A 15,590-nucleotide genomic window follows, 5' to 3' on the forward strand; every position below is an offset into this window, starting at 1 on the left:
TCATAGCATCTCAAGTTTTCCACATTCACGACAACATAAATTTTCATGTATAGTGGAAAATCTAATCGGGAAACATTATTACCAATATTTTCTAATATTTTAAAAGGACCATATATGATTGGCTTGATATTTTTACCTTCACCTTGAAGTCTTTCCTTGCTGATATATAGCCAAAATTGATCTCCCACCTAGAAGTGCTGGTCAAAACAATGCTTGTCATGTCTTGCCTTGTACTTGGCTTAACTCTTCTCCAACTATTCCTGTACCATCTGATGGACCAAATAAATTCATTCAATGAAGTGCTTTTATTTGTCTATATCATCGTGTCCATCCATAGCAACATATTTCTGAAAGATAAAATCTAAGGGTATTTTGGTAAATATCCCAAACATGCTTCAAATGGAGATGTCTGAGTTGAGGAATGCTTGGCTCTATTGTAGGCATGCTATATGTTATGCAAGTGTTCATCCCAAAGCTTAGGATGCTTGCTATAGTATCCATGAAGGAGATGCACTACTGTTCTATTTAGCCATCAGTTTGTGGATGAAATGTTGTGCTCTTCTTCAACTTAGTGTCTATGAGTTCCCATAAACTTGGCCAAAATTTGTTGACAAATCAAGAATCTCAATCATAAATAATAGAAGCAGGAAGACCAGAATGCACCCATACATTTTGGAAGAACATCTGTGCAATATGTTCAGTTGTAACCTACTTCTTATAAGCAATAAAAACACACATTTTACTGAAACGATCCACAACAACATAAAGACAATCATGACCTTTCTTTGACATTAGTAGTCCTCCAACAAAATCCATAGAAATAATTTCCCAAGGATGAGAAGGAATAGGAAGTTGAGTATACAAACCCAATTTCCTATTGCTAGGATTGCTAGTAGCACACATGGAACACCCTCTCACATATCTTTAAACTCTTTCATTCATGTGAGGCCAGTAACAATACCTTTGAATTTTTGTAATTGTTTTGCCTACACCAAAATGACCAGCAATAAGAGAAGTGTGGGATTCCCTCATGACATTGACTCTTTCACCCCGTGGAACACATAACTTGCCAAGATGATACAACAACTTGTTATGAACATGATAATCTAACTATTCAACATGATTTCCTTGAATCAAAGTTCCATAAATATCTTTAAAATCGCCATCCTAAGCATATTGTTCAATATAACTTTCATGCATGATTGAGTTATGCTTAATAATGACAGATGCATTAACAATAGGCCTTGACAACATATCAACAACTTTGTTGTATATACCTTTCTTGTACTTGATTATCAAATGGAACTGCTATAGCAATCCCATCCACCTTAAATTTCTAGCTTGTTTTAGTTTGGTTTGTAATTGTAAATATTGCAAAGGTTGATGGCCAATATGAATAATTGTTTCTTTACCCATCAAATAAGGCTTCCATTTCTTCATGCTTTGTACCAAAGCATACAACTCTTTATCATAAGTTGGATATTTAATTACGGCATTGGTAAAGGTTTCAGAATGATAACAAATAGGCTTACCATTTTGCATCAAAACTACTCCCATGGAATAATCACTTGCATTGGTTTGAATCTCAAATGGTTGCTTAAGATATGGAAGTGCAAGAACTGGTGTTGTACTAATTTTCTCTTTCAGTGTATCGAAGGCTTTTTGTTGCTTGCCTCCAGACTGAAAGACTTGTTTCACACACATCAAAGCATGTAGTGGAGCTGCAATAGACGAGATGTTAGTAATAAAATTTATTCAATAATGGGTTGCTCCCAAAAATATCACAACCTCTATTACATTGTTGGGTTTAGGCCAATTGACAATGACCTCAACTTTTGAGGGATCAATCTTCAATTCACCCCCTACAATAGTATGACTTAAATATACCAAATAAGTTTTCCTAAATTCACACTTAGACATCTTCAAATACAATTTATCTTTCTTTAATACATCTAAAACTTGTTTAACATGCTTGACATGCTCTTCATGAGTATTACTAAAAATCATAATATCATCTAAGTAGACTGTGACAAAATCATCAAGGAATGGTCTCAACACATCATTCATAACTCTCATGAATGTTGTAAGTGCATTGCAATGCCCAAATGGAATAACTAACCATTCAAACAAACCTTGTTTTGTCTTGTAAGAAATGTTCCAAATATCACCTTCAACAATCCTGATCTAATGATAACTGCTTCTCAAATCTAACTTAGTGAAATAGACAACATCCTTTAATTGGTCTAGCAAATCATCGATACGAGGAAGAGGATAATGATTACTTACCGTGACTTTGCTCAAAGCTCTAAAATCCACACACATGTAGCATGTACCATCCTTCTTTGGAACTAAGACAATATGATACGACAAGGATATGTACTTGGTCTAATGACCCCTTTGTGAAGCAACTCTTGAATTTGCTTCTTGATCTCTGAATTCTCCAAAACTAACATTTTGTACATGCCAATGTTTGGAAGAGGTGCATCTTGTTTCAATTGAATATCATGTTGGATTCCTCTTTTAGGAGGAAACACTTAGTTTCCTGAAACATCTTATCATATGTGTTAATAACTTCAACCAAATCATGCTTGAGTTTTGCATCACATCCTTGGAAAAATTCAGATTCAGCAGTACATTTGGGTTTGATTGTCAACAATGCAAAACTCTTACTAGCATTTACTAGCCTTTTCATTTGACCAGCACTTACAAGAGACAAGTTCATCTTCTTGCGATGTGCTCTAAAAATATACTCAATTCCATCTTTAAAAGGATGATTTTTGTTCTCATGACAATAGAATATGGATTTTCAGTCATACAAGTATGGAGTCCCTAAAATAATTCCACATATTTCAAGTGGTACAACATCAATTAAGTTTGCAGTGATGGCAAATTTAAGTTTACATTTTCTTATCACTTGTAATTTGGCATTTTCACATAGCCAACCCAAAGGGTAAATTTTAGGATAAGGTGTAGTTTCCAAGTTTAGTTTCTTGACAATAGCTTCAGAAATAAGGTTAACTTGGGATCCACTATCAAACAAAGTATCAACTTTGGTATGTTTTGTAATGACCCTAATATGGAAAAACTCAATTCTTTCTTTATCATTTTGAGACTCAATAGGCTTACAAGAAGAACTAGTACTTGCAATAGACACTTTACCTTTCATTTCCATGGCTGTGATTTTGGTTTCATCACCTGAATTAGATCCTAGACCTTGTTGAGTTGCTGCAACAATCTTTTTTCCCCTTACTGTTAAATTTCTTTGGTCTCATTTCTGGATGTAGTTTCCAACAATGGTATTCATCACAGATTTCTTTTGAACAATGTTTACAGGTAAGTTTTTCTCCCTCTTTATTGACCGTAGCACTCTTTTTTCCTTTGCCTTTAAACTTCCCCGTTCCTTTTTATCTATATTTGGATGGATTCTTGCTAGTCCCTTGAGGAACATTCTTCTCTCTTGCTTCTAAATGAGTTTCCCGAATACATACTTCATCTAGATTGGTGGGATTAAATGTAAGAATTGTATGTCTCAAATAACTATGTAATCCACCTATGTATTTAAGGAGAGTGTCTTGTGAAGACAAATCTACACCCAATATTAAAGATCTTCTTCTAAATTCTTATGTGTAACTTTGAACACTCTGAAATTTAGCTTGTCTAAAATTGTTCCAATACATAATTTCTTTTTGCATGTAATCTAATGGATAAAATTGTCTTCTTAATGCAGCTACAAAATCATTCCAAGAAGAGATAATTTTGCCACTTTTCTTCAAATTTTCTTGAGTTTTTCCCTCCCACCAAATGAGGGCTACACTTTCCAAATGAAGAGAAGCAAGCTCGATCTTGGTCACATCATCCTTAATCCTTTGAATCCTGCAATAAACTTCAATTTGACAAACCCAATTGTCTAACTTGTTAGCATTTACTTCCCCATTCTACAAAGGAAATTCAAACTTGACATCAAGCTTAAGCAAAGGAGACTTAGCACGTTCTTTTAGAGATCTAGGAGAAGTATGTGAAGGAGATGAAGAAGGAGAGGAGGATGGAGGAGATGGTGGAGGTGAAGGAGGAGGTGGAGGTGGAGGCTTGCTCCAATCACCACCATTACCTTTTGGTTGATGTTAACTCCCTCTCATATAAAAATTTCACCATTTCAGACATGTCATAGAAATCCTTATTGAAATCTCTCTCATCCTTAGATATCATCTCATGTCCTGCTTCATGCGCCATGACTGGTGGGGTTTGAGGAGTTTGTGACCTCCTTGAACTAATTTGAGGATTTAGCTCTTCAAGCACTGCTTCTCCTCTTTCCAACTTTAACCTTTTAAGCATCAAGAAAACACTTGAAAACACAGTCAATCCTTCAAAACAAGCATGCTCTGATACCAAATTGATCTGAAAAAAAAAAAAAAAAAGGAAGTAATAAAATAATAAAATAAAATAAACTAAATAAATAAAAATAAAAACATAAATAAATAAATAAAAATAAAAACATAAATTAATTAATTAATTAATTAAAAATAAATAAATAAATAAATTGCAAGTAACTTCATGTCTTGTGAGAAATGGATCAATTTGCAAAATCAGATAAAATTAGTGTTTTTAGTTCAGTTTTGCAGAAATAAAATAGTGAAAAATGAACCATAACAACAACCAACACGACAATTTGATAATGGAGTTCACCCCTCCTGGGCTATGTCTCCAAGTCCAGCTTCCAATGTTGGGCCTCCTCAATTATATGTTCAAATATGAAATTAAATCAATTTATGGTACTCAAATTGCAAAAATTGTGTTTGCAACAGATTCAGAATGCTAAAAAACCCCTATCTAGGCTATTCTTGAGCCTAAAAAGGTTAAAAAATGAGCAAGATATGCTTCCTGGAACTAAGCTCTGCTATCTGTTATGCAAATATATAAAATAGGATAACAATTCTACATATTTTTCTTGTTTATTGGCCACCGAGTGACAAATTCACCTGGGATTGACAGGATTCATGAAACAATTGGTGCATTTTGTTTCCTGTTTAAGCGCACCAAATAGGCTCAAGGCATGACTCAGCTCTCGAGTTCTTGGCATATGGAACCATGTGGCTTGAGGCTAGGGTGGGAAGGGTGCCACGTGCCCGAGCCTCCCGTCAATGGTTTTTTGGTTACCAACATGAATGTGGGCTAGGGCTTATATCCTTGCCCTCTTCGCTATGATCCACTAACGGTTCCAGATTGTTTAATGCCACTTGGGGCCAAGACTAACCATCCGGCCCCTCCGCCTTCATGTCAGGGTTATGTGGTACAACATGTGACCTCCTACAAACTCCAACTAGACTTTAATTCAAAAGAAATTCGTCGATAGTATGGTTAAGAACCAATGAAATGGAGTAATGGTAAGGCACTCGATTAGTTTCATGGAGGTTGTGGGGTCAAACCTTGCCACGGTGCTTTGGTCTTGTTGCAAGACCTTTTTCCAATAAAATAGGGCCATGTGGTGCCTTCTCATTGGGCCACGTGGTGCATCATGATTGGACCACATCAACAAACAATTAATCAATCATAAACTGCTAATTCGGACTAAACGATACTACCACGTGTTAGCATGGGATTGGCTCGTCTCACACCGTACCCTAAAATGTCATTTGATGATGTCATTTTATGGATTGCCCAGTGAGCATCCCAATCAACCCTACAAGTTAAATTTTAACTATTAGGAAAAAAATTTAGAACATCATAACTTCTTCATACGACATCAGATTGAGATGATTCAAGTGATGTTGGAATCAGGACAATGAGCGATACAATTTGGCACTCGTTTCAGAAAATTTTGAGCACTTTGAATTTTGGGAATATTTTTGATCCCCTGGATCACTGCATTCACTTATTTTCTCAAACCACACTTATCCACTAGGTCAATTTTAACATAACTATAATTAGATCTAGTGAAAATCAAAATAGAAACAACTTGATCAGAAAGCTTACCGTCCATCTCGATAATAGATGCCTCGTGATTTGCTTGTTTGTTATCCAATGCTACATAGATCAAATGAATGCTCTGTCTAACATCCCCAATTTTCTGTGCTTTCTTTGCACTATAGATCTAAGGCCTACCACCCTGATATTATGGAAAATCGCTCTTGAGATGCTCCTTTCCACATATCCATCACTGCAACTGTCCCTTACCCTCACATTTATTCTTCTGCCCTCTAGGTTGTGACCCATGTCCCTTCTCAACTACATTAAACTTCTTGTAAGGAACAACATTCTCTTTATCACTTTCATCCTGAGATATTGTTTGTTTTGGTGGCCATTTACCTTTAGTCTTGTCTTTCCCTTTCCAACCTTGCTAAGACTTTGTCTTAAACTTTGTTTGCTCATAACAATGTTTCAATTTCCAAATGACTTCTTCTAGTGACTAAGGCTCATCATACTCAATCCAATCCTTAAATTTTAATGGTAATCCACTAAAAAATCTTTGAACTTTGGCCTTCTCATCCTTAAGATACGGTACATACCTCAATAACTCTAGGAACTTAGTCATGTACTCCTCATATGTCATCAATCTCATCTTCAGCTCATAGAACTCCTTAGTTTTACTATCATAATACCTCTTTGACAAGTACTTCTTTCAGAAAATCCTTTTGAACTCATGGAAACTCAACTTCTTTGTCCTGATGTCTCTGACCCACTTCACATCCTCCCACCAGATGTCTGCTTTTCCTTTGAGGCTAAAAATAACTATCATGACCTTCATGTTCTCTTTGTAATCATGCAACTCAAATAATTTATTCATTCCAAGAAACCATGCCTCTAAATCCTATGGCTTCTTCAGCTGTCCATTAAATGTAGGTGGCTTGGATTTCTTGAACTCATGTGACAAATATCCCCTATCACTCCTCTTGTAAGGATGATACCAATGATGCCCATGGTACCTGTCTGAACCAGAAGTAGATTAAAGCCCATGTCCACTACCTCATCTATTAGGCGTATCCAAGAATTTTCCATCCCTAATAGTATCATCCATGTTCGACATGTGCCCATCATGAGATATCCTACCATAGACTCCATTATTCATGTCCTCCTGTCCATGACTGATCCTAAGTGGTCCCTTCCTCTGCAAGTTTGACAAAATTTGAAGGATAACTGCATTGACCTCTACTTGTTTCTCTTGTGCCCTAGAAAGTCTCTCCTATGAATGAATGATCTTGTCATTATCTTCCTTGCAACTTTTTATTTCTTCCTTAAAACTCCTCAAAGTATCTTCTATGTGAAGGGAGTACTCATCACCATGTTTCTCATCTGATCTGTAGGGAGAATATCATGAACTATAATCCACCATTTTTCTAGTAATCTTGGATATTCTTCTTCCTACAAATATACCATGTTAGCTAAACCAAAATATAAACATAACCAACATACCTCAGTATAGTTCTGGGGATGCTATCTCATCTGCAAGATCAACTAGATTAGCATGACACATGTATAATCATCATCATAACAATATATCGAAACCATGCATGACAATACCAACTACGTACCATGACCTCACGCATGAAAACCATGCCCATAGTAATGCATGCATAACAACATATAAACACTGACATGCATAAAAAATTCATATGCAACCAACATGCATTCATGACAAACACATCCAAGAAAACAAATCATGAACTTCTACATGTCAACACAACTGCAACAATGATCATAACTGTGCATACACATCAAGCACATATACAACCTACATGAATGCATGAAAAACACTTGCCACCCATCTAGCCCAAGTTTTGAACCATACTTTGATACCACTTTGTAACACCCTCCTCCCTCACTTACCTAAGTTAATCACTTCGCTTAGGTAAATATGCGATGAAGAGTTACTATGATATGACATAACCTCCAATGTATAAGTAAGGAATTGGAATTAATGAACTGAAAACCATGACGACCTTCCTCAGGAGCTACAGGACCCCCAAGCGCTAACTAACCACTCTAGGTTCTAAACCCCTAAGATAACTTTCTTTTTCATTGACCATGGCTCTCAGTTGATCCCATAAGCCTACATCCCAACAACTATACACTAGTTCATATAGTTATTTTCTAGCGACCCTGAGATCTGAGCCACTTTTTCAGGGCTAGGATCCATACCTCTACCTAGAACTTAATGAAACTCTAAAAAATGATAAATAAGATAGAGACAAGGCCTCTAATTCAAAACTTGATCCATGACTCAACCTAGCCCATTCTAACCATGACATACATTACGTCAAACACATCATGAACATGTAATCTATAGGTCATGATTACATATATGAACATAGGGGCCTCATACTTATTTGAGAATCATCAAGAAGGTCTAATGCCCTCTCACAATAGCTGCATTATCATCTATTATGTCATTCATTCATTAACCATTCATTTACTAATCAAAAGATACTAAGAGCCATAATTAGATTTTGTCATAAAACCATGCTTATAACCAACATATAACCAAGATAATAACAATTATTGAACAACCATCAAATCCGCATAATAAAAAACATAAATACTTATGAAATACAAGAGGAAAAAAGATCTCTTATTAGCATATGCAAAAGCCAATCAAGTCAGGGCCTTCCATGTACCAACTGACTATCAATTGGGCTGAACCAAATCTTTCTTTTAGTCAATCGCCCCCATGCCATATTCCAAGCATGAATGTGGGACTCACAACAAAACCAACCAGGGATTCCTCAAAATTTACTGCATATCCCACCATTAATAGTTAAGGGCTTTCTAGCCGTGAAGCCTTCATCTATACAACTAGGCTTTACTGTATATCATGCCATTACCAGTAAATGGATTCTTAGGCCAAACAATAAACATACACTATTAGGATTTACCACAATCCCACCAAAACTGGTTAAGGGATCACTAGGTCCTAACAAGCATGGATGCCTCCAGATTTTTTTACTAATACCTTGAGAAATTTTCCTGTCTCCACCCTTAGGCTTTACCGTGAATCCCACCATTACTGGTCAAGGGATTCCTAGGCCCTTGGGAATTTTCCTGAGACCACCTCACTCGATTCCAAAACCATCTGATAATCTAGCTCAACGAAATGAAAGAAGTACCCCATCATAAAATGGTTATTCGGAAATGGAAAGGAAATGCTAAAACCACTGTTACACTTGGAAAAACCCATGCCAATGAAAACAATAGAACGAAATACACACATGTAGGTACTATGCATGCCAAAACTAGTAAGGAAATCATCCATGCAACTCGATACTTGCAAGTAATCCCGCTATAGCCTCTTTATCCAACTCTTCCTTGCTAGACCTCTGCTTCCTAATGCTTTCTTGTCCTTCCTTTTCTTGCCTTTCTCCAATGCTAGAGTGCTCCAAGAATGCTCTAAGTGTTCAAGAGTATGAGAGAGAGAATAGAGAGAGAGCTGCAAAACTGAACAAAAAAAATGTTAAACTGAAAAAAGCTATGAATTGATCCTGATAAGCCTTTTTATTAATGAGGCTTCTATTTTCTTCATTTTCCTCTATTTTCCTTCAATTTCTTCGTCACATGCAACCTATGACCTTTCGTCTTCCTTTTATCCTGTTTTCCTTTATTCCATAAATAAAATGACAATTAATGCATCTTTTCCTTTTCAAAGCCTTTTCCATTTCATTTGTCAATTTCCCTTTAGCCATAGTAAACCAAATGAACAACCACTAGGATGTTTTTCCCAACATTCAGCTTGGAATATGTGTCTTATGACCTTAGTATTATTTTTCTTTTATTACTTTATTACATGAAATTTTAACCTGGGGCCGTTACACTTTTCCTCCTATCCATGACTGATCCTCAGTTGTCCTTGCTTTTGAAAATCTAAAAGGCTTTGAAGGATGACTGCATTAACATCTAGTTTCTTTTCCTGACCTTTGGCAAGTCTTTCTTATGCCTCAATCAACGTATTATTATATGCCTTGCAACTTTTGATCCCTGCCTTCAAACTTCTCAGCATATTTGCTAAATCAGGAGAGTACTCTTCTCCTTGCTACCCAGTTGACATTTCCCATCCCATAGAATTAAAATTAGGCCTATAAGGGGACTCATATGAATTGTAGTCCACCATTCTGCTCTTGATCTTTGATCTTCTATCTCTTGCAAATATGTCAGGTTAAATAAACCAAATATAGACATGATCAAAATCATACCTCAGTGTGTTTCAGGGGAGGCTATCTCTTCTTCACAATCAATCCATGTTAGCTTGATATAGATACATAATGACATCAACATATCAACATCATGCATGATAACACAAAATTTAAATAATGATCACATGCATAATAACCATAAACATCACAATGCATGCATAGTAGACACATACACAATTAACATGCATGCATAACCATATGCATTTAGCCCATCCAATACATGTGTTTAAACTTGGAAGTTTTGATACCAACCTGTAATGACCCCTCCCATATTTACCCACTTCCACAAGATATCTAGGGTAGATATGACTTGAGTGTCACTATGATATGACCCGACCTCCAAGCTCTAGTTATGGAAGTGGGATCTACAAAACGGAAGCAAACTTAGATCCCTCGAAGACTACACATCACTCAGGAGCCTATCAACCACCCCAAGTGATCAATTCCTAAGCTAGAACTCTTTTTCACTGACTTAACACCCCAATCACACCCTTGACACATTGTGCATGTGGTTATGAGGCTCCAACTGCACCCATAAGCTTGCTTGCATGCAGTTATGACCAAAAATCCCATGTTCTGTACATGTAGTCGCAAGATCTATGTCGTTTTTTTAGGCAAGCCTCAAACCACTGCCTATAACTTTCTAGAATCATGAAAATAATGATAACAATGCTAAACAGTCAAAACTTGAGCAAGGTCTTGACCAATACATGCTTTGTACATGACAGAGATTTCATCAAACAGATAGTAAACACTTAATCTATAGGGCATGAATGCATATATGATCATAGACTTCTAAACTTCATATGTGAATCACCAAGAAGGCTCAATGCCCTCTCATGCTAGCCGCAACAACACTTTTTAGCCCATGCATTCATCAACCATCCAGTAACTTATCAAATCATGAACAAGATCCATAGCTAAAGCATATCATAAAACGAGGCATATCACCAACATATAACCAAAATAGAAGCTATGACAAATCAGTCATAAGATCACCATAAGAACCACTACAGGTGCTCATATATCACAATAGGAAAATAGCTCATATTAACATATGAAAATGTCAATCAAGCCAGGGACTTCCATGTAACACCCAGCCATAGATTGGGTTGAACCAAATCTCTCTTTCAACTAATCACCCTCGCACCATATCCCAAACATGAATGTGCAATCATAAGGATTAAACCGAATCAAAATCAACCAAGGCTTCCAGAGGCCAAACCATTTCAACCCTCAACCATAGTGATCTCACCTATATGGTCCAAAAATCACTAACATCAACCATACTGGTCTCTACTCAAGTTGCCTAGGGTTCTAAGAGCTAGTAACTCAACCCACAACCTCCAGGGAACTTGATCTGTTTGAGGGCTCAAAAGCATTTGTCCCAACCCATAGGCTCCCGAGACTAGTAACTTAACCCACAACCGTAGGAAACCTGAGAACCAATCAAAAAAATAAAATGGGAAACCCACTACACCATGGTTATCCATTGGGTATTGTAACATTGAAGGCAATATAATGAAAAATCAATTTGGTATTCCCAGTTTTGGGATTCACGGGAAAATCTTTGTATATACTTGTTTTATGTTCTCGCCATTTTTCTATTTTAATTTGTAGGTAATTTTGTGCAAGGTTAAAACCTACAATTCTCGCATACTTTTACACACTTAGAGAATTCTTAGAGCATGCTTGGAGAATCCTAGCATTCACTTCGGTTGGAGAAATAAAGAAAAGGAAAGCAAGGAAGCACAAGGAGACAAATGGATCAACAACAACAACAAGCTTACTTTGCAGGTAACAAGTTGCATTTATGATTTCCTATATGTTTTCATGGCTATTGGGTCAATGAAATTGGATTGGAGGTTCATGATCACCCTAGCCATTACCATTTGGATGGCTAAATAAGGATGTTGAAATCAATGTGACAAAATAATGTAGAATAAAATTTGTCATGAGTGTTAATTATATTGATGAAGTCAAATTGTATGTAGTACCACTTGATGTATGTGGAGTCTTATTTGGTGATCCCTACATGTATATTCAAGATGTGATATTCATCTGGAGAAGTAACCAATACCACCTCATCAATCATGGGAAATCATGTATCATTAATGTGCACAAAGGAAAGTTGAAAATTTTATGGGTAAGTTCCAACCAATATTTCAGGTAGTGTCATTATTATACATTTTCCCCCTTGTTGGGTATATTTTTAAGTCAATTTTGTAGCAAATATTTGTTCAAATTGCAATTTTAAACTACATAATCTACACAATCCAAGTGTCCAAGGGAATTTTCAAGAAGTTGAATATATATATATATATATATATATATATATATATATATATATATATATATATATATATATATAGATAGATAGATAGATAGATAGATAGATAGATATATCTATCTATCTATCAAGTGTTGAGACGAATCAAATATGTTCAAGGTGTAAACATTTTTACTCTAAAATAGGTTTTCAATTCAAACATAGTTATCAATCAAACGAGCAAATTACCTAGTACCCATTTTTTTGAGGTAGCAAAAAATCAACCGATTTTGAAAAGTGGTGATTCAGAATAAGCATATTTTTTTTGGCATATTTTTTTGGGTCATGTTTTTTAATTTTTTTTTTTAATGTTAAAATATATATATTTAATTTACTTATTATTTTTTTTTGTGGTTTTTTTATTTATTTATTTTTTTCAATGCTTTCTCAATATATTTGATTGGATATATATATATATATATATATATATATATATATATATATATATATATATATATATATATCCAATCAAATATATTGAGAAAGCATTGAAAAAAATAAATAAATAAATAAACCACAAAAAATATATATATCAAAATAAAAAACATGTAGAGGTAATAAGTCTAGGAGAACAATTTTTTGTTGATGGTGTACTTCCTTAGTGGTCGATAGGATTCTAGAAATGACAACTTCTTTTTTTTTTTGCATAATCTTTAATATGTTTATTAGTTTCGATTTATTAAATTCAAAAGAAATATAATTTTAATATTAAATTATTATTATTATAATATATGAAAATAAAATTATTATCTATATATATATATATATATATATATATATATATATATATATATATATATATATTTTTCTCAATAATGAAATATAGTTTTTAAAAAACAATTTGCAAATTTCAAAATCTTAAAATTATTTAAAAATAAAATATTGACACAAATTTCCAAAAAAACAAATGTTTTAATGCAGAGAGTATAAAAACTCCAAAATCACATATAAATTCATTTGTTTTGTAAATTTGTTCATTCATCATAATGTATTGAGTGACTACAATACATTATATAAAAAACCCATTATATTTAATAAATTGTTATTATACTTGTCATAGCAGGATATATTGTGTTGAGTTTTTGTTTGACTTACTATTTGTTTGCTTTGACTAAATAAATTTGTATCATTTACCAATGTTTAACATTAGAAATTTAATTTTAATATTTTTTAATAATATTTCAATCTATTTATTTACAATATGATTGGTTACACTCTTATTGTGCAGTCATTACATTGTACAGTCAAATATTTTCAAATATTATTGTTAATTACCATTAAATATTTAGTAATAAATACATGGTTTACCTCCAATCAAAATCATTAATTTTCATCTCAATTTAGTAAATCTCAAATTCAATATAATAAGTTTAAAATATAAGCTATACTCAAAATAAATAATTCTCCACCAAAAAGGCATACTTGACTTTAAATGTGATGCAGGAGCATCCAGCACTCTTCATCAAAGGAACAATCCAAAGCAGAGGAAGCAGGGAGGACGTGGACCATCGAGCTAAACAGGGGATAATTTCTATTAAAACAGAGCTTAAATGATGGAATGGATAAAGTCTCTCGAAGACTTAATTAAATGCAATTTGCCATGTGTATGTATGCATAACGGGAGATTAGGGATTTGTTGAGTGATTCGTGCATCTTAAATGATCCACGACTGTTGTAAACTCTTATAAAAAGAGAGTCTGTATGTGAGAGGTAGGTAGAGCAACAGATAGCATTTGTGTAAGCATAGAGTATTCACAATGTAGTCAAGAGGAGAACTATGACTAAGGCTAAAATGCCTTAGGGTGTAATCGTACTATGTATAATGAATAGATGCGTTTTGTGTTAGGATATTCCGACACATAGGATATAGTTAAGTTCAACTTGGTCTAGTATAGAGTTAGGTATAGAGTTAGGTAAAGTGTCTTTCTTTACCGTTGTACATTTTGTAACTTACAATCCGATGGTCACGATATGTAGTGATCCGACGGTTCACTCTCACCTCGGTATTACCGACACTTGATCTGTGGCTTGACACCCGATTGGTCCATGAGTTCTATTTAAAGCGCAAGGAGGGTCATTGTTCGAGTAATCCGTGCATGAGAGAAGCTTATGTAAATTTTCATTCTTTGATTAATAAATTGCCTGTAGTACCCACGTTGGGACAGGCCGTGGACTGTTTCCCTCCTTGCACTCTGAGGGTTTTAACCACGTCAAAAATACTGGTGTATTGATTTGAGATCTGGTTGTGAGCGGTGTCCTTTTGGTGTTCTTTCTGAGGAACTTACCCTGTAAATTCCTACATGGTATCGGAGCTATTTGAGGGACGCGTCTGTTGGTGATCCAAATCTGAAGCCGGTAGAACTGCATGCGGCTGTCGTTTCCTAGATCTGCTGTTTCTGACTGCTTTCGGGCCGAGAGGACTGCTCTGTTGCGTTTGGAGCATCTGTTCCAGTGAGGAACCCCTTTCGTTTCACGAGAAAAGGTTTCCGGTAGCCCTAGCTGCGTCATTTTTCAGATCGGGAGGTATACAGTGTTTTTTGCAGTTTACTGTTATTTTCTCTCTGCTTATTTCGGTTTCGGTTTTTTTTAGCCCTTTTTTTTTAACCGGATCTATACCTTTCATTTTTGCGTATGCTCTTTGCCCTGCGACTCTGTGCGATCTGGGCAAATCAGAAATAGAAAGGAAGGATTTTTCTCATGCGTATGCTCTTTTCCCTGCACCTTAGTGTGATCTCGGAAAATCAGAAACATTGAGAAAAATATTTAGTTTTTCGGCTAAAGCTAACTTTGAGATTTTTTTTTAAAAATTTCTAGTTTTTTGGCTAAAGCTAACTTCGAGCCGCAAGGTTCGTTTTTCTTTGCATATTCGTGTTGGGTTTTGTGTTTTGTGTTTTGTAGGGAAAAAGAGCTTTCTCAAGGCAAGCACGCAAACCAAGGCGCCCCCCCGTCTCTCTCTCTCTCTCTCTCTCTCTCTCTCTCAAATTTTTTGTATAGATCAATTGGTTCAAAGCTATTTTTAGAGAGTAGAGGTCTTGGGTTCAAGTCTCCATTTTGTGGGGGCGGATTTTTTCATTCCCGCACAT

The sequence above is a fragment of the Pinus tabuliformis genome, chromosome 4_1 (genome assembly GCF_031772625.1).
Source record: "Pinus tabuliformis cultivar Carrire ecotype Pingquan chromosome 4_1, CPIR1, whole genome shotgun sequence".
Taxonomy (NCBI): Eukaryota; Viridiplantae; Streptophyta; class Pinopsida; order Pinales; family Pinaceae; genus Pinus; species Pinus tabuliformis.